This window comes from Equus asinus, chromosome 8 (assembly GCF_041296235.1).
Source record: "Equus asinus isolate D_3611 breed Donkey chromosome 8, EquAss-T2T_v2, whole genome shotgun sequence".
In the NCBI taxonomy this organism is placed as follows: Eukaryota; Metazoa; Chordata; class Mammalia; order Perissodactyla; family Equidae; genus Equus; species Equus asinus.
In genome coordinates, this window is record NC_091797.1 from 65,862,117 (window position 1) to 65,883,033 (window position 20,917).

Sequence of the window (20,917 nt, forward strand, 5' to 3'; positions counted from 1 at the left end):
CATTGGAGTTAATAATATGGAGCCCACAGGGTTGTTGTATGAAGGAGTTAGCACAGTGCTTAGCATAGAGAAATTGCTCCATCAACAAAACAATAAGCTTTTACTATTATTGGCAGCTAAACTTTTACACAATGGTGGGCATCTTTTCTGTGGCCTTATCTCTTTTCTAGAGCCCCACACATCTAGTTTCCTGAAGGACTTCTGTCCTTTAACATCTTTCTGTCCCAGATTTCCTTCCACGTTTCCCAGCAACTGGCTTGGAAACCTTAGCGATCTGGACTCCTCACTGTCCTGTACATTGACCCTTCCTTCCCCTGTCACATCCTGTCAGACACCGAATTCTGTGTCTGGCTTCTTGAAAGGTTTCTTACAACCCTCCTTTTCATTCCCACAGGAATGATGGCAAGTGGGTTAGTGTTTCCCCCAGTCATCTAAGGATGTGTATAGATCAGATGTGTTATCCCCAGAGAATCTCAAGAGGGAGGAAGGCACTCCATCCAGTTCAGCATGAATTCTCTCTCCTGATGCCCAACTATTCACAGGACCATAATGGGAACACGACTGAGAAAATCAAAACATTAACCAAATGCTTAACGGTGGGATCATATTATTTAATATATGAAAGGATTTAGCAACATGGACTTAGTAGAACATGAGAGAAGGCAGAGACTATTTATTTTATTTAACGCTTGTTATCCAATATGCCACAAGAGCTGGGCAATGCGTGGCTAGTTCAAGCATGACACATGCAGTTTACAAAGACTGATACACTCTCAAATTACAAAAATTACTATCACTCATATGACAAAAGGGGCAGGAGAGATTCCACTGGGGTCCTGTCCAGGATTGCTGTCTCTTGATATTTCAAATGGTGAACAACCAGGCCCAACTTTCCTAGCTGTTGGAGACCACAGGGGAAGCTGCATTCTCCACCTCCCGACTCTCTGTCCTTGTTACCTGAGAGCCGTCCCTCATCCCAAGCTCAGAAGGCCACACAGAGCTTATTACAGAGCTGTATTTCCTGATGAAATTATCCAAGGATAAAGGAAAGAGTGGAAAGTCACCAGGCATAATGTCTAACTCTCAAGCTTGTCCACCAGAAGATAATGGCTTATAATTGAAGCCCAATGGTCTATTTCCAATTACTCTATTTTAATATTACGTGTTTGCATGATCAATATCATCTTATATGGGATTATTAATATTATTCCACAGTACATAATATTGGAAATTCTCAATGCATTTTAGAATATTAAAGGCTCTGAAAGGTCCCCCTGTTAAGACAATAACAAAACTGTTTTTAACCAGGCACGTGGGAAGCAGTCGATGAATGCTAACTCACGTCTGAAACATCATGACCGTTATTGCTTATCCTAAGAGTTTTCAACATTCATTTGGCCATTGAATTCCTCTGTTTCCTGACTGGCATTCCCATCTCAGGCGCCATAAGGTGTGCCACTGGGGTGCTGGTTTAAACGGGACTGATTGTTGACTGCTATCAAATAGGCCCAGATCCAAATCCCCGTGGGACCCCTTACTAGCTGTGTGATCTTAGTCGTTTAACCTCAGTCTCGGTCCCTGGTTCGTCAAAATGGTGTAATAATACCAACCTGGCCAGATACTAGGGAGGATTACGTTAGCTAATCTAACTAACAAGTGGCTTGGTGCCTGGCCCAGAGAAGTGACCCCCAAATTTAATTTCTGTTCCCACTTCTTTGCTTTTCACCACACCACTCTTTGTTCTCTCTCCGCTTCTGTGCCTTTTGAAATCCTTCCTGTCTGTCGAGGCCAGATTGAAATCCCACCACGGCTGACTCTAGTCTGACTCCCCAGTTTGCACCGACTGCACCATCCTTTAAGTACATCATTTAAATACCCTTTGCCGTTTGTGTGGATAGTTTTGGGGTCTTTCTGGTGATTATTATTTCACAGGTTGGGCCTCTGCTCCTAACAAGCCGGGCTCCTTTCTGTGGGGCTCATTCGCTGTATTTCTTTGTATCCTTCATAGCAGCTGTGTTATACGTCCATTTTCATTTGTGTTCTAGTTATTATCAACATGTTTTAGGAACAATTTTATATTTTGAGTCTTAGAAGTGAGGACGATTATTAATATACTTATTTCAAAAATTTAAACAAAGCAATGAGTAGGGCCAAACTTCAAATAGCAGAATATTTGGAATAATATTAGTGTTGGAAATTTTTCCCAAGAATTCAAGAGGATGTACGTGAGTGAAGTTTTAATCATTTCTAGACTGGTAGAATCAATTTTGAGAGGGTGGTGTGATCTGACGTGCCCCAGCTTTCTTCATTTACCCACGGATTAGAGAGTTCGCACTAAGAGACTGTGTCATTCTGGGGGCGTGCTGCTCCTTCTGAAGAATAAGGCAAACCGCCACCTCCTCCTCTCAAGTCAAAATTTGTCTATCAACTTGTAATCTGAAATGGTTCTAGTGAAACTGAGTGAAAACTGTTGATAATTATAGCCAAGAGGCATTGTATAGATTCTCAAGTCCCTTTTGGAATTAATTATCCAAGAAAGAGTAAGTTAATTTGAACATAATTTTTATTATGTTTTTCTTTGTTTCTTTTGTATATTCTAATCTTTGACAGTTGCCATTTTATGTGTGGTGAAGATGGTCATTCACCACATGCCAGAATCCTGTTACTCAAAGAGTGGGCCACGACTCCTCAGGGTCTCCTGGGAGCTTGTTAGAAATGCAGACTCTTAGGTCCCACACAGACCCACTGAATAGGAAACTTCACTTTAACAAGGTCACTGGATGACTCATGTGCACATTAAACTTGAGAAGAACTAGAATATTCTTTACATCCTGCAATGGAGAAATGGAGGCTTAATTAAAGTTTATTGTAAAAAAATTGCTGAAAGAAAAATAAACACTTACTGCCACAGTCATGAATATATGCTTACCTAAGAAATGTATCTGTATATTACATATACACACACACATATATCCAAAATATATATGTATATGTCTGTGTGTATATATATACTCTCCTGGGGGTCTCTAAGGCTGTTCCTTGGGAACCAGGCAATATCCTTTCTTGAATATTTTAAGAGCATATTTTCCTTGATAAAATAAATATGTCTAATAATAGTTCTTTCCATTAGATTTCCCAGGCAGACAAAATACAAAATTTGCACCGTGGCCAGTTAGATGGGCTGGGGTGAGGGAACGTGTGAAGTGCCAGGCATGGCCTGCCCTCCCTGCGGAGGTCGCAGTGTTCTCTCAGAGATGGATCTGGACATGGAGTTCCTTTCCCATTTAAAAGGTGGTGGCCCTGTGAGGAGACGCTGCATCGTGGAAATTCCTTGGTCTGCCCTTGTCTGCAAAGCAGCAGGCGGTTTAATTGAAAACCACATGCGTGCTGAGTAAAGGACTGACCCTTGGGATCCTATCTTGTAACTGAGTCGCTTCTGCAGGTGTCTTCCAGCATGGAGATGTGAACATGTGTGTCATGGTGTGGCTGAATCCACCGCATTCTCCTCCTGCTGGTTTCAGGATGGCTTTTGGTTCAGAAGCTCCCAGGGTCAAGTGGAAAGGTCACTGGTATCTGGAGTTTGTGGGCCATCTGGGCTTTACCACTTACATTGAAAAAGTGACCTTGACTTTGAGCAAGTGCTGTGACTCTCTGGTATTTGTTTATCAGGGATGAGAACCACTGTTCCAAGGCAGCGTTTCTCAAACTCTCCTGAAGAGAAAATCACCTAGGATGCCTTATGAATATCCAGACCTCCATGCCCCCCAGAACTACTGAAGCACAATCTCCATGAATGGAGCATGGGGCTGTGTGTCTTAAATAACCCTGCAGGGATTCTTAGGGGAAATGTGCTTAGCACTGTTCTAGGGAAGACATTTGACTATGTCCCAGCTCACTTTCTTTCCTCTATTCCTAAATTACTCCTATCAGGAGATGCCATTGCAACTAAGAAGATGATATTGCCTCACTTCTGGGGATTCGTCAGACTATGAAGAATACACTGAACTTTAAAATATGTGGCCTCTTTCTGGGATAAGTACTCATCACTCTGCCTCTTATGGTCAAGTTAGTCTTGGGACCACTTGAGTTTTCTTATTTATGGACTAAGGCTGATAATAATACACACATGTAGGATGGTTCTTTGTTCTGAGTCAATGCTGAGACATGAATGTCAGCTGATATTATTGAGTTTCTTGTCCCTCCTATTGCTTGCTTGGTCTCTGAGGTCTCTTGGTCTCTGGGGATTATGAATTCATGGAAAATTGTGGGAACTATAGTTTTTATGTATATATTTCCATTTCTACCATAACTCTTATATCTTTGCATCAGTAGCATCAAGACTGAAACAAGAAATATTTTGTGGGATTAAAACTTTGGTTCTCTCATACCCAGTATAGTCAGAAACCTTTCTCCGAGAGAAGGCTGCCTTCTTTCACAGTTTGGTAGAAGAGAAATAATATATAGTTGAGGTAGCAAAAGAGGATTCAGGCAGGATAAAACCAACAGAGTAAAACTAACTTTAAAAGAAGAAAAATATAATACAAAGGTTTAAAGAAGAGTTAAGTTGAGAATCATTTTGCCCTATGTGCAAGCTGGTGGAAGGACCTGTCTCTGTCGGAATAATTGCAGTAAAGTAAACCTTCTTTGAATCTACTTGAGAAACTGAATGAAATCCAACCCTAGTGTTATCAGCCCTAAACGCATCCACAAATAGGCTGAGAGAGCAGATGGGGACAGAGGGTCAAGGAAGGTTGCAAGTGGAAGAATGTTTGGGAGGAACAGCCAAGGGTGGGTGGAGCCAAGCCCAGACTCTGCACCGTGAGGTCACTCTCAGCTGAAGTGTGGCACCAGTGCAGTACCTTTAGCCATTCCTGCAAAACCCTCTAGATTTTCAGTTTTACGGCATTAGCAGAAGACTCAGCTTTCCTCCGAGAATGTTGATCCCACACTCTCCCTAGACGCCAGCAGCTTCAGGGTTCACTCAGCACGGTCTGACACAGAACAGCATTCCTAGAGTCACTGCAGAGCTGGCCAATAAACTCTGTCAAGACCAGGGTCCAGCTCAGACGAACTCTGGCTGTACATATGGGCCCAGGTGGAAACTGACGAGCAATGCAAGGACTTGTACTGTTCTGCTCAGGCCAAGCAGAAAGGATTTATTAAACACTTCCCGAGTGCCCAGATACCTGCTAGGATCCATAGAGGAGGAAGGCCGAAGAAATAGGACTTCCAGTGCCCCTCATGGTGAGCTATTGCACCTGTATCAATTTCTGTGGCTTGCTGAGTAGATATTTGGAATATGCGTTAATAATATTGCTCTCATGTGGCTGCTGTGCAGAATACCAGAGATTGTGTATAGAGGGATTAGCGCTATGTCTGGTAGGAAGTGAGCATTCAGTAAACAGTAGCTAACGTTATTACTAATATCATTGTTACTGTTACTCTCGAAGCTTATCATTTAGTAGAAGTTGTCTGATTATATGAATCAGGAAGAAAAGAAGACTCGGTGAATTCAAGAGTGGTTCTTGGGTACTGACATCCTCTAGGTGTGGCCAGTAGCCTGTCTGGGCTGACTTCCTGGGACGGGTCTGCAGACTACCGTTGTTGAGGGCTTTCTCTACTCTCACTTAAGTTTATGCCGAAATGGAATCACCCCACAGGTCATCAGCCAGATTGTCTGTCGATGAACTCACTACTGTGTAGAAGGATAATGTTAAGGCCATCTGTCCTAATGGCTATACCCTCCTAGCTGCCACTTTCTCTTCTTTACCAAGCCCCTTAAAACTCTAACTTTGGAGCTGAATTTCCAAGTCCTTTTGGAATAAAAGATAAAAGAGGCATATGAGACTGGAATCACAGAATCTGGCATTTATTCCTTTCACCAGGATTCATTGAGCCATGGGTGGTGTCACGTGGGTGAGTGAGAGAGGTTGGACAGTGGTGAGTAAAAGAAACAGTCCCCCCCTCCACTCGCAATCTTACAGAGCAGTCAGGTGGTTGAAAGGGGTGCCAAGGGTTAAGGGAAGATCAGACGCAGGGGCTTTTCCCAATCTGTAGGGATTCAGGAAGGCTCTTTGAGCAGTGGCGTTTCGGTTGGCACCTGAGGGATGAGCAGGACTAGAGCCAGGCGGCAGATAGGAGGCGCTCCATAAAGGTTTATTCTCGAGGTGAGTGAAGGAAGGAGGCAAGGCAGAAGAAGATGGAGAAGAGCAGTGGGGGCCACAGCTCAGTGGCTGGGTGACTTTTCAGACCTGCCTCGCTGGAGGCCAGAGAATAGAGCCTCTTAGCTGGCCCCAGAGTGGAGACACCCATCCTCTTTCCATCCCTTTGACAGGTCTGATTCCCTACTAATAGTCCTATCATTATTGTGTCGCTCCTAAAAGTTAATGCTGGTGGTTCCAGGGCTCATTCCTGGGACTTCTTAGAAATGAAATTATACTTGGTGCCATTTCCTTTCCTTCTGAAATTACTATTGCTATATTTTTAGTAGGTTTCAGGGAAGTAAAAGCATTACTTACCTCTAGTTTTCCATATAACCACTTCTGATGACTACTTCTTTTAAATACTTTTTTTTTTCAGGCTATCCAGCCTGAATTAACTTTTCTGTAAAAAAGGGTCTTTCGTGGTTTATAAATTTTAATGCAGGATGCTAACTGCCAGGATAGTTTTGGACCACAACCAGGGATTTAAGCAGCCTCCCTTAACAGATGGAACGAGGCAAGCCCGCCCTGCACCTGGACACAGTGGCTCTTTCATCGTTCACTTTCAAAGTCATGACACCTCCTGGTTTTAACCTCAGGACGTCAAGAATTTTCTTTTAAAACTTGTTTCCTGGAAATAGGTCTTTGCTGTGCTAATGGATATTTTTTCACTTCATATTTTTTAAGGTGCGTAAATTCTATTTCTTTCCTCTTGCAAATAAAAAAACCCCAGGGTATGAGGGGGCATGGTAAGAGTCTTCTCTGTATTAAATAGTACAGGCCATCCCTGTCCTGGATTTCTAGATCTTTCATTAGCAACAAGGGATTCTCACACTGCCCCATTCATTCCCTCTTCCTCCTCAGACACTGGACTGATTATTTTGATTAAAAGTGCTGAGTAAGAGAATGTGGCCTGAAAATGAGCCTCTTAAGTGAACGCCAAAGGCTTCACCACGTAGGGACCGCTCCTGTGGCTGTTTAGAGTCCTTTACTCAATGCTGCAATTAAGGAACACTGGGTTCTTGAGGCTTGCCTCCTACCTATGTGTTCTCATCCTTTCCTCCCCGAGTCTGGGCAATTCTCCTGGAATAGAGGGTCACTCCAAGCTGGCAAAGTACCTGTGTGCAAAATGTTAAAGTGCTTCCCCCCGGGGCAGCAGATTTGTGGAGACATCCTTCTCCAGGCTCTGTGGGCTGACGTCTTGGTCAGCTCATAACTCCTGTGGGAGAAGAAAAAGACATCCCTTCCTTGGGCTTAGCCAAGGGAGCACAACCGGCTTTCAGCCCATTTGCCTCTGCCAAGGGCAGCTTTATTCAGTGTGTGAACCACACGCTGAATGTCGATGTCTTGCTCGGATGCAGAACAGCTCTCCATTTGTTCTAGTTGAACTGCTGTTAGTTTATTTGTAAGATCCCACATAATGCATTTGCGAAAGAAGCATAGTGGGTTTCCTGGTAAGGCAGTGCTTTAGGAAGGAGAAAAGCTACCATCTGAAGATTGCCAACTGCATCTCCATCTGGATGGAGACAAAAAGTTGCATTGGGCACGGTGATCCTGCTGGGAGAAATTGCTTGAGTGACACTTCTGGGTTGTGTAAATGAAAAAAACATAGAAACTGTGCCTCCAGGATAGGGTGGGTTGTTTTTTGTTTTTTGGGTTTTTTTTTAGTTTTGTAAGTTGTGTGTGTGTGTATGTGTGTGTTCTTTTTAGTGAGGAAGATTGGCCCTGAGCTAACAGCTGTTGCCAATCTTCCTCTTTTTGCTTGAGGAAGACTGTTGCTGAGCTAACGCCTGTGTCCATCTTCCTGTATTTTGTCTGTGGGACGTGCCACAGCATGGCTTGATGAGCGGTGTGTAGGTCCACGCCTGGATCCAAACCTGCGTGTGAACCCTGGGCCACCAAAGCAGAGCACACGAATTTAACCCCTATGCCACCAGGCTTGCCCTGGTTTTATACGTTTTAGCAGGGTCCTTTGCAGTTTGTCAAAAACTTCTTTCCCAATGATCTGGGTGTATAAACGCTGAAAAATGCCCCTGAGGAAGAGCCTTCTAGAAAGAAACAAAATGAGGCCTTCACCTTCTCCCCAGTGAGGTTCAAAGTTACTGAAACACATCTGATGAACTGAAGCCTACCGTCTGAAAACTATCCCGGAGGCCTCCTTAGGAGACTTCCCTTGAGGGAGTCTGGCCCACCGCTGCAGGTAGCGGCTAGGGTAGGGTTGCCAAATAAAGTTCAGGACCCCCAGCGAAATTTGAGTTTTAGATAAACAGCGCTTCATTTTTAGTGTAAGTGTGTCTGTGTAATATTTGGGACATACTTAAACTGAAAAGTTACCAGTTGCTTATCTGAAATTCAAATTCACTGGGCGTCCCGTATTTTAATTTGCGCAGTAACAGGGCACGGCCCACAGGTGTGGCTGCATGTGAGGTGCTTTGTGACGGTGGCTGTGAGCTACAGCGCTGGAACCTCAGGAGCCCAGTGTGAGTGCAGCTGGTAGACTGTCACATAGGAGGGAGTGGGAACACCCATGGCACATTGCTCGAGTACATAGGCAGGGACCAGCAAAGATGCCATGGCAGTGCTGGGCATTGTCATAGGCCAATGAGGAGGCAGCCGCAGAGGGCAGAGCTGCAGAGACCGGGGACCCGCGGCACTGTGGTTGTTCTCCAGCTCTCTCTTCTTGGGATCTGGTGTGGGTGGGTACGGGAAGCCAGAGAAGCTGCTGATTGGAAGGTGGAGGCTTGCCAAATTGATGTGAAGATAGAGAGAAAACAGATGTGAATTTACTGGATTTCCACATTGCTGAAGAGAAGCCTGCCAGGTACAGAGGACTTTTGGTCCCCGTGATAACCAGAACAGAAGAGAAATACATCCTGTGGTGCCCCAGTTGGTTCCCAGCCTAACCAGGCATGGCAGGGGAGCCAGTGGGCAAGGGGGCAGTGAGGAAGGTCACAGATGGAAGAAAATGCATTGCTGAGCAGGACCCAACAGGCCGAGAGGTAAACCGGGCAGTGGCAGAAGGTGAGGATGGACAGGGAGGCGGGCTCAAGGCCACTGAGAGCCCGATAGAAGAGCTCGAATCTCCTGAAGGCTGGGCATTATCCAATTTTTTTTTTTTTAATTTTTAAGCTCTTTCTTCAAACAATACATGATGAGTTAAACGAGACATAAAAGTGGCCCCTCCACAGGGACGAGGTGTAAACCTCCGCTTCTCGGAACACAGCAAGGTTTCTCCCCACCGCCCGTGTCTTGTGCGTGAGAAACACTGAAAACAAACAGAGGAAACCGAGCGCACAGCACCAGGATCTGCCGCTCAGCGTCTGGTGCCGCCTGCTGGGACTTTGTTTTTCAAACTGTGGTACCTGAGTCACCTTTCAAGATAGAGATATGTGCTCTACTACTTACTAGCCAGTGACCTGGAGTCGGTACTTAACCTCTCTGTGCCTCAGATGACGTGTGTGCAGACGAACGCTTACAAGGCTGAGGTGATTAAATGAGGGCGGTGTCAGGCCATCGTAAATCTTCAGTAAGTGCTAGTGATTAATAATAATAATAACGAGATATGAACCAACTGTGTTCCTTTTTTTTTTATTTTTTAGCCCCACTCTAGATCTATGAAAGCAAAATTTCTGATCCTCATGTTTAAGTATAACCCCCAGTGACTCTTCAGCATTCTAAAATTTGGGAAACACTGACCTTTGTTTTCTCTGAAGAAAAGGCTGTCCTTGGGGGGCTTCCTACCCACCTATGGGGAAGGTTGTGCCCCTGAGACTTGGAGGAGGACGGGGAACTGTCTAGTGCCCCTCTGCCCGCAGCTCTGGGGCAACCCCTTTTCCTGGCATGCCTCACATCCTTCTCAATTTCTATTTTCACCCTGAAAACCTTGGGGGGCTTTCCAGTGTCTTACTCCTTCCTTGCGCCAGAATCTTAGAGGAGTAGAATCCATACTTCTTATGTTTAGGGCAGAGCAGTGGGTATATTTTATTTTAAAGGGTAGCAGCCTTTTACTTTGATTTAGTTAATGGTGCCAGTTCTTTAAGATTCGTGAAGATTGATACATAGAACAGAAACAGCACATCCGCCCTGCCCTTGGCTTCCCCCGCTTGCCTGCATCTGTGCTCTCTAAAACCACACAGAGGACTTGACTAGGACCGCGTTTCAGATAACAACAAAATCCGACATATGTTTACAATTGCAAAGTATTATGTGTCATTAAATTGGTCTTTCCTGCTGTGAGGTAGTAATCCTGTTTTAAGATATTTGTGTAGAAATTTGTTGCAGCACAAGTTCTCATTTGGTTAATCACACAGTAAGCAAAGCCAATGATTTGGGGTTCCTCTGAGCCGCTCCACTCTCTCCTCTCCTGTAATGGCCTCACAACTCTGCATGCGGCCTTTGTCTCCTTGAAGTTGGAGTGAGCACTTTTCTCAACAGCTAGAAGGAGAGCGCAGCAAGGCTGGACTTTGCTTCAGTGGACACCTAACACCAGGATCTGGTTACAGGCAAACCATTCACCTACAGACCTACAGTCTCAAAAACTGAAAACCATTTCCTGGCAAGTGGCTATGGCTTTGTGTGCCCAGAGCTCCTGCCTTCCTCTCACCTACTACGTCTTCACTGCTTTTTATTACATCTGTCTTGAAACTTGAAACATTGTACTTTTTTTGCAATTCTGCAGTTACAGAGTCTCGGTACCACGTTTGGACCTTAATAAGCAGCGCGCATTGCCTAAATACATTGGAGATGCTGATTATTTCCTAGCTCCTTTAGATCTGAACCCACTGAGATTCCTCTTGTTTTTCCTTAGCACACCCCTACCCAGAACACACCCCTGCTGGACCCTCAGGAGCAGGAACCTCAGGATGCGTGGGTTGGGGGGATGACGACTAAGCAGCCACTGGTGCTTAGCCACTGCGCAGGTGCTGGGTGAAGATGAGAAACGTCATTCTTGGCTACAGGGGACTGAAGGAGGACAAGGTCATCTTTAAAATGATCGATCAGAGAGCCAGTGTGAAGGTTATCAGAAACAGACAAGATGACTTTGTGTAGAAGATGACCCAGCTGTTTCAGAGCCCAGAAACAGCGAGGTTCCTAGGCGTGCTCACAACCTAAGGAAGGGCATCTGTCTAGACAGGGATGCCTGGAGCCGGCGTCACCCACAGCCCAACCACTTCCACCTGAGCTCTTACTGAGGATGCGAAAAGCCAAAACCGTAACTTTATGAGGCGCTCTGACTGAGCCATGAGGGAAGAGGAAATATGGAAAATGGATTCCAAATGAAAGAACAAATGCAGACCTTGGGGTGCCGGTGAGGGAGAGAGAACCTCCGGAGAGCCGGCCATGTGAGCAGTCACTCGGTTTTTTTGAGACCTTTGAATCTTTTGTTATTCCAAATATTTGAAAGCTGAATTGCTTGAGCAAGTTTGTTTCAACTTCAAACTTTAAAATAAACTCTTTCTGGAGTTCCACAGGGATGGGAAAGGTTACATTTAAAATCTTGCTTAAACATCTTAATAATTATCAGTGCTCATATAACTTTTACTTTTTAATTAAAGAAGTGAAAATATGAGAAGTTGGTGTCTCATTGTATAAATGTGAATTATTCAGTGTAGAAAATGAATTACTAAGGTGATAGAATGGAGTCTCAAATTGTCATGTTAAAAATTGGGGCAGCCTACTCATAATTGAAACATTTTATATATAAAATACACATAAATACTTTTACATAAAAATCTCTATATTTTTCATATACATTTTTTCGCATTCATTATACATGCACGTAATTTAAAGAGCCATAAAGTTCTACAAAGCTTTTTGGGAGAAATAGCAGTCCCTACACGCCTCTTGTCCATATTTTCCCCTCGTCAGAGGGAGACATTTTTATGTGTTTTAGCTGATTCTTTCATTTACCTCCATATGTTTAAATAACATGTATATGTTCTTTTTCCTTTTTCATATTTAGGCTTTTTAAATTGAATGGTGTAGAGAGAAAGATAAGGATTAGGCCTCTCATCTCCCACCTCCAACACACACACACACACACTCACTCACACACTCTCACACACACCTTTCATGTCCTGCCCCCCACCCCCATTCTCCAAACAGAATTATATTATAATTTTTGGTTAAATATAAATACAATATTTCAGTTATTGTAATTTTGAACATTTTTTTCCTGGCTGAGAGCAGTATAGAGCAGTATTATGAATTTTCATTCCTTGCTCAGCCTTTATTCCCTGCAGTTACTGGTTGCCTTTACTTCTAACATTTGCTTAACTTTGAAAAATACTTGTCATGAATTCAAAACCAGATATATTAGGTATCCTATCAATTTTATCTTCTTGAAGAAATTCCTCCCAGAGACTTCTCACCAATCTGATCTTTATTCCTCTCTGCGGTGGTCACCCTCTAAGCCTACAGCACAGCTGGTGGCCTAGGATTTCTATCCGCCGACAGGCTGCAGAAACGCTGTCTTCTATGGTGGGCATTCTCTGCTGGAGATCCTTTGCTTTTCTTTCTTGTTTTACTCCTTTGTTTAGATGGAATACATATGCCAGTGGATTTCTGAGACTCAACGGAGGGATGTAGTATTTCCGAGACCTACATGTCTGAAAACGTCTTTACTTTACACATTCATTTGGATAACAATTTGTCTGGCTGTATAATCCTAGGTTGGAAATGATTTCTTTCCAGAACTTGAAAGGCACTGTGCTGTTGTCTTCCAGCTTTCACCTTGCTGTTGAGAAGTCCAGACAGGTTCAGAATCCCGATCCTTTGTGTGTGGTGTGTCTTCCTCTTGAGCAGAGATGCCCTATTTGTCCCTGATATTCTGAGATGGCACAAAGTGAGACCTTGTGTGGGTGTTTCCTCCACTGATCAGGACGTTTGCTGGGCTCTCAATCCCTCAGGCTGGGAACTTTCTTGGACGATCTCATGTCCTTTTGCTCCGCTTCTGGGTCCCCTATTGTTTAAGTGTTGAATCTCCTAGTCTAGTCTTCTCAATTTCTTATCTTTTCACTTCTGTTTTTCTTCTCTATGTCTGTTTACTCTGCTTTCAGAGAATTTTTTGCTCTATTGTGGAAGGTTTCTTTAAGTTTTCTTGTCTACTATCATAGTCTTAATTTCCAAGAACTCTCTTTTATTCTCTGAGTGTTTTTTTATGTGAATCCTGTTCTTGTTACATAGATTTAATCCATTTTCTTGTTTCTCTGAGGATGCTGAGTTAATTTTTCTTACGTTCCCTTTTCTCCGCGTGATCTCTGTCTCCCCTAACTTGCTTTGTTTCGTTAGTTTTAGTCTCTTTTGTTCATGTTAGGGCAGGGGTCCCAAAACTTGTATGCACATTGGAATCATCTAGGAAATCTTTAAAAATTCCAAGTCCAGGTCACGTGCCAGACCAATTAAATAATAATCTCTGGGACTAGGACACAGGGATCAGTATTTTCTGAAGCTTTCCAGGTGAGGTTATGGGGGCGTTTGCAGGACAATTCAAGCTGCTTCTCAGTGTTCTCTGTTGTCTTAAGACTCAGCATTCCTGGCTATGCCTAGTTGATAACCACTTAGCCATCTTCCAAAATTCTGTTACTGTTGTCTCCTCTCTCTTTTTTTTTGACCATGCATATTTGTGTGTGGGTGTGTGTGTGTGTGCATGTGTGTTTGCCATTTCACAAATCCGTTCACTGTTATTTTAATAGGGTTTAAAGAAGGAGCAGAGCCTGGAGTAAGACTAGGTAGGAAAGGAAACTTTGAAGAGGTGAGTTTTGAACTAAAAAGGTCTTATTGACATAAATAGAAATATATCTGCAGTAATTTCAACTTCACTTTATTTATTCAAAAAGGGGATGTTAGCTTAAAAACACCTAAATTTTCTTTAAGTATGAGAGCACTGGCATCATAGTCAGTTACACAGTAAACTTCAGATAGTCAAACTTTACTAATTTATAATTAGTGATAATGGACTTGGTTAAAGTTCACTTTTGCTGTATTTGGCAGGGAGAGGATTTGATTAAAAAAATTAGTATAAGCAAGGTTGTAGATTGGTAACCTAGTTAAGAGAGAATATATTCAAGGATATCATTAGAACATTGTGCTGCTTCTCAAACAAACTTCATAAACTTTTTTTTACAGACTTCTCATCTACCTGAATTTGAATTGTTGAGGGTTTACACTAATGAAAATAGCAGAAAGACAAACTGTGAAGTATAACATGTCATTTATAATTAATGAATCACTAAACACAGGCAAGAAATTCAAGGGCTATAAAATGCCGTGCATTTTCACAGTCAATTAATACTAAATTATTTGGCACATTCAATTCTGTAGCTGGGTGGGAAATTGCTATATTTAATTGCTTTTAAATTCACAATTTTACCTGTGAAATGGTGGCACTCTTTTCGTGCTCTCAGGGACTATTATAAAACATGGGGGAAGTTGTGCCTCAGCCTTTCAGTTCACAGACCTGTTGCTGGTTTGTTTCTTTTCACTACTGCCCATTGTTCTTGTCTTCCTTCCCTCCCTCCCTTCCTTCCTTTTTTCCTTCACTCCTTGCTGATAAACATGCAACGTGCTGGTCTTGATGCGAGAAGCTGGCCGCAGTGTTTTCTCCCATGTGTGGGTGGACGTGACCTCAGATTTGACTGCACATCCTGCCCTTTGAAGAGGCTTTTTTGTGAAGAGTGCTGGATCTCCCTAAGAAGCCGCGGGGCTTTTGCTTACAATGAGCCTCCCATTTTTGCTCACTCCTTGCTAGAGTGGTCTGTCTACAAGAGCAGTCCAAAGTGATGTCAGCAGGATGGTGGAAAGAGAACTATATCATGAGTGCAGAGAACTGACCTTAGAAAGTCACTTTAAGGACCAAATGAGACTAGTGACATCCAGCCTTATTAATGTAAAAGAAAAAAATTAAAGACTCCCTTATAATAGCAGCTATATTTCTATTTCCTGTTGAGAAAATACATAACTAAACTCTATTTTTACTCAGCAATTCTTTGAGATAAGTTTGAATTTTACTAACCACACCAGTGTAAACAAACATTTGAACAATAGTCAGACAGTCAGTATGTGCTAATATTTAGTCAGTGTACCATTTATGAATTGTATGTGGCTTCTAGAAATAGAACTCTAACTCTGATGGCTTAAATACATAAATATTTAGACTCTCACAATCAAGAAGTCCAGAGGTATTGGTTTATAGCCAAGTTCTCTGAAATTCTCTGGCCTTTTTTTCATGGTCCCAAAGAGGTCGCTGGAGATCCTGCCACAACATCTGCTTTTCCTGAAGCTTGAAGAATAGAAGGGCAAAAATTTTCCTCGAAAGCTTTTTATTCTTTTATCCCTGTGTCTCAATGTCCACTCCATCTGCAAAGGAGGCTGAAGAATGTAGTTTTTCATCAGAGCACATTATCCAGGTGTCCGTTAAAAGGGAAGATGGGAGAAGAGTATTGGACTGGCTATCAGCGATCTCTGACGCGGTCAGTCTACAGACAAGGCTGAGAGTGCATCTGGAATCATGGGCAGTGAGGGAGTTCTCAGCGTGCACATTGGAGGCCACAGGGCTGGCTGTCCCGGCTTCCTTACGTCTCTAATGCTCCGTGGTTCTACGAGGCTGACATCTTGGGGTACTGAGTGTGAGGCATTTCTTGGAAGGGGCAGCACGTAGCTGTGAAAAGACTGCTGAATGTGGAGTGAGAAGATGTGGGTCAAATCCTGAACTATTGATCAGGAACCCGGACAAAGTGCATAACTTCTCAGAAGCTTGGTTTCTCCTTACAAGAAGGAAACAGTCACGTCTGCCCAGAGGCTCCTCGTGAGGACAGGGTGAGAAGAGGTTTGCAAAAGCCTCTCAGTGCAGCCTCGAACACATGTGCTGACTCAGTGTGACTGCAAGTCAAGGAGCCCAAGGCCACAGTCTCACCTCAGATCTGGGGACAACCAGGGCAATGTGACATGCCACACCTTTACCTTGAATCCCACCCGGTGGGTGCTGAGATGGGCCCTTCAGAAGGTCGTTTATGATGAGGATTTTTAGGCTGGTTAATTTTAAAACGGTTTATGATGAGGATTTTTAGGCTGGTTAATTTTAAAACGGTTTATGATGAGGATTTTTAGGCTGGTTAATTTTAAAACTACAGATGAGAAGCAGGCTCCGAGGAGTGGAATTTGCTTGTCCCTTTGTTGGGAAACATTTACATTTCTAAGGGAAACCTCTATCTGTGAAGATGCCTCCCTCACTGTGCCAGGAAGAAGGGGGATGGCCTTATCTCTAGAAACTCTTAATCAATGCCGGAGGCAAGAACTTAAGTTGTTTACTGTCTGGCAACTTCATGTAACTGACCGCCCCTCCCCACCCCCCCCCCAAATCCTCCTTTGTCTTTAGCTGAGGATAATATTTAAGTGGTGACTTCTGCCATTTACTCAATCTGGTTTGATTTTTATCTAAAAGTTGTGGGACTGCCAAATGGCCGGACCCTACAGGCACTGATACCATTTTAACTGTTTTACATATTCTTTCCTTTGTCTTGTAAAGAGATAACTCACATACCTATGCCTTAAATTTAGCCTTACTCTCCACCCAACTGTGCAGCAGAAGCAGCAGCAGAAGCGGCAGCAGCAACATGCCGGCAGCAGCTCTGCCTGCCCATGGGTCCTGTCCCCACACCAGTGGCGGCAGCAGCAGCTCCCCATGCCAGCAGCATCTCTGACTGCCCGTGGGCCCTGTCCCCACGCAGAAGCTCTGACTGCTCATGGGTCCTGTCCCCATGCTGTTCTATACTATTCTCTAAATAAAAGAGCACTACTGCCAGATCTTAAGAGTCTAAGAAATCTTTCTTTCGACTCCTTGGCTCACCGACCCCACATCAATTTCCCAATGCCGAACAGCACGTTGCAAACTCCCCGAGCCCAGAAGCAGGTGTAAATTGGATTGCAGAGGTGTGAGGCTGCTCCACGGAGCATGTGTGTGTGCTGGGGGTCCACGCAGGTATCTGCGTGACGTTCCAGGATTTTCATTTTTTATACTAGCTCATTTACAGATTTTGATCAGGTGTGAACTTCTACCAAGAAGACTATAAAAAAGCAATTTAACAAGTGAGTCTGAAATGCCGGACGAAGGGTCAGACTTTACACAAATTACATACTGGACTTTTAAAATGAACAAAGTTGCTCTTTCTTTTTCATTTCCTTGAGACGCTCCTGGAAGGAAAGTTCAGGAGTTCACATGGCCTGCTTCGGGCTGCTGTGCGGGCATCTCCCTGCCTGTTCTCAGGCACTTTTCTTTTCCTGAAATGTCCTTTCACTCCTATTCACCTGTCAAAAACCTGTTCATCTTTTAAGGCCTGGCTCAAGCAGCATCTTCACTTCAAAGCCGTGATAATCCAGGATTCAGGCAGACTCTTTTCCCTGTGCTGGTGTGACTCCTGTCTCGCGTCTTTACTGTGCACACATTAGGCGTCTATGGAGAGCTCGCACAGCGAGCCGGCACTGTTCTCGGTGCCCTGCATCTCTTCGCTCACTGAATGCTCCGAAAACTCTATAAGGTAGGAACTACTATTATCCTCATTTTGCAGAGGAAATTGGGACACAGAAAGGTTAAGTAGCTTGCCCAAGTTCACACAGCTAGAAAATGACCAAGGTGGGATTTGAAGGCTGGTTCTTAAATAATCACAGCACAAACGTGGTAATTAGTTGGACAAGGTGCTTACCAGTCTCCCTCACTAGATTACAGGGGATTTTCTCTCAGGGGCTGTCTTACTCCTCTGAGCACACCCAGCATTTTATCCTGAATGAATGAATGAATGAATGAATGATTATGTATGCACACATACTAGCATGGGGTAACAAATTTAAATTTAAACTAATTTAAATTTAAACAGAAGACTCTAAAATGAAGAGAGATTACTCTCTGACCTCAATTCAAGTTTCTCTCTCCACAGTCAACACTGTCAATCATTTCTTGTGATTTCTTCCAGAAGTTTTTATGGACACACACACACACACACACACACTTTGAAGAATTTATCCAAACAGGATCACACTTACACACATTCTGCTCCTTGTTAGTGCATACAGGTCTATTTTCAACTTATAAAAAAAAAGAAAAATGATTCATGATATTTTGATTAACTATGATACTTTGAAAATTCCATTGACTTTAGTCCCAAATCCACTTTTTAAAATGTTCTAACCACATGTAGTAACCTCAAATACTTTGGAAAAGAGGGAAAAAAATAAAGAAAGAGATGATTATCTATCTTAACCAATGTGCTTGTAAAGAGTGCTCACTCAGAGCCCTTTCGTTTCTGTTATTCCTTTGCATTTACACAGAAGCACTCACTGATTTTTTTTTTAAAAAATGAGCAGAGGAGTGGAGAGCTTTGGGCAGAGCATGTAGACCCTAAAATCCATGGCGGCGACAGTCTTGGGAGCCTGGGGGTGGGGTGCCTAACAAACCACGGACTCTTGGCTAGCAGAGAGAAGGTTCCATAAATCTTGGATTTTCCAAGGGACTGTAGTTTCACACATGTTCTGAGTTCTTCCAATGTGCACACATTTCATCTCCTCCTCTGGCAGGGAAAACACCTTCATTTTCCATATGGCACAAATGTGCACCTCTCTCAGAAGCGGAGAGCGAGCAAGAACTTTGCAGACGTGAGCCTCAGAGGCGCATATTTGTCGGTGATTTTGACCCTCACCTGCAGACCAGGCACTCGAAGTGGGGCTCGCTCATTCCTGGAGGTCAGCAAAAGCTCCATTCAGGTCCTCTTCGGGACGCGCTCTGCTTCCCTTTGGTGGATAGAAGCTACGCTCAGGCCTTTAGTGCAGCAGAAGACTGTGACAAGGCCCATGGCCCACAATTGTCTCGATCAGCCTACTTTCCCCTCAGAAAGTTCCCAAACAGCAAAACATATGAAATTAGCTTTTATTACTCAAAAAATATTGTGGTAAAATACACATAACGTAAAATTTACCATCTTAACCATTTTTAAGTGTACAGTTCTGTGGCACATAGTTGGTTCACACTGCTGTACAACCATCACCACCATCCATCTGAAGAACTTTTTCATCTTGCAAAACTGAAATTCTGTCCCTGTAAATACTAACTCCCTATTCTCCCCTCCCCCGAACCCTTGGCAACCACCCTTCCGCTTTCTGTCTCTGAATTTGACTATTCTGGGTACTTTGTATAAGTGGAATGACACAGTGTTTGTCCTTTTGTGAGTGGTTTATTTCACTGAACATGTCCTCAAGGTTCATCCATATTGCGCCAAGTGTCAGACTTTCCTTCCTCTTTAAGGCTGAACAATATTCCATTGTATGGTTAGGCCACATTTTGCTATCCATTCACCTATCAATGGACACTTGGGTTGCTTCCACCTTTCGGCTGTTGTGAATAATGCTGCTGTGAACACGGGTGTGAAAATACCTCTTCGAGTCTGTGTTTTTAATTCTTTTGGGTATATACCCAGAAGTAAAATTGCTGGCTCATATCGTAATTCTATGTTTAATATTTTGAGGAACTGCAACACTATTTCCCACAGCGGCCACATCATTTTACGTTTCCACCAACAGTGCACAAGTGTTCCAATTTCTCCACATCCTCTCCAGTACTTGTTACTTTTTGTTTCTTCATAGTAGTCTTCTGATGGGTGTGAAGTGGTGTCTCATTGTGGTTTTGGTTTTTATCACTTTTCACAGAAAAATCACTCTTTACCCTGGGTTTGGTGGGAGTGGCCATGAGTTGTTTGTGTTTTAAGGAAGAATCATAAAAGCAAAGTTCTTTGCTGAATAGTAGCTCAGGGCATATTGTCAGCCTGTGCTTGGGGCTAAATATGGCATACGACGTTTAAAAGGGGCTGGCAGGGAAACCGGGCACCACCTGCCTGTGCTGACCGTCATGACCGCCGCAGGGGAGTCCTAACAGTTAAATCCTGCCTTGACTCTCGGAGTGGGGAACCCCTCCTCTCCAGCATAACACAGGTGGCAGCTTCGTGCTAACTCTTACGGAAAAGGGAGAATGTTCTTCCAAGTGTAGGGTCACGCATGGACACTCCTATTTCAGCAGTGGTGATGAATGCAACACAGAGATGTAGAGAACTTTTTCTTTTCGCAGTGGAGGATTCAGAGCAGACACTTGAAAATGCTTGTTTGAGGAAGACTAAATCGAGTTAGTGTTTTTGTTGCTTTTCTTTTTCCAAAACACTTCCTCATTTGTCACTGTCATCTTAGCCTCACAATAATCTGGAACTAGTGTAAAGTAAGCCCATTTGACAGAGAGAAACACAGTCTCTGAGATAGTAAATGCCTTCTGCAAGGGCACACAGTTGGTTAGCAGAAAGGGGACTAGAACCCAGCACCTTGGCTGTAGACCAATATTCAGTATTGACAGAGGTGATCCCATCCAGGAGTTAACATCTCATGGATTTGAATAGCCTGCTTTCTTCAGGACCTTTCGTGGCTTGAGGCAAGACACTCTGTTGAACAGTGGCAGAGAGGAGCTGGTGTCTGGCCATTTCTCCATAAAGTCTTGGGGTTAAAGCCCAGAGCAGGAGGCTGGCCCTATGAAGACAGGTATATCTCAGCTGGGCCTTCTTAACCTCTTGGCACTCCTCAAAACGCTTAGAGATTCGGTCTGGTTAATTCTGCTTAACTTAAGTTTAGAAACCATTGCTTCTGACCTTCATGATCATTAAAATCAATTTCTCAAAACATGAATGTCATAG

At 43.5% G+C, this 20,917-nt stretch overlaps 1 protein-coding gene across 4 annotated transcripts in view; it reads left to right on the plus strand.

Moving 5' to 3' along the window:
• MYLK4 (myosin light chain kinase family member 4) overlaps positions 1–20,917 on the plus strand; it is a 76,325-nt gene that overhangs the window by 12,892 nt on the left and 42,516 nt on the right. The gene's annotated exons all lie outside the window — the stretch shown is intronic.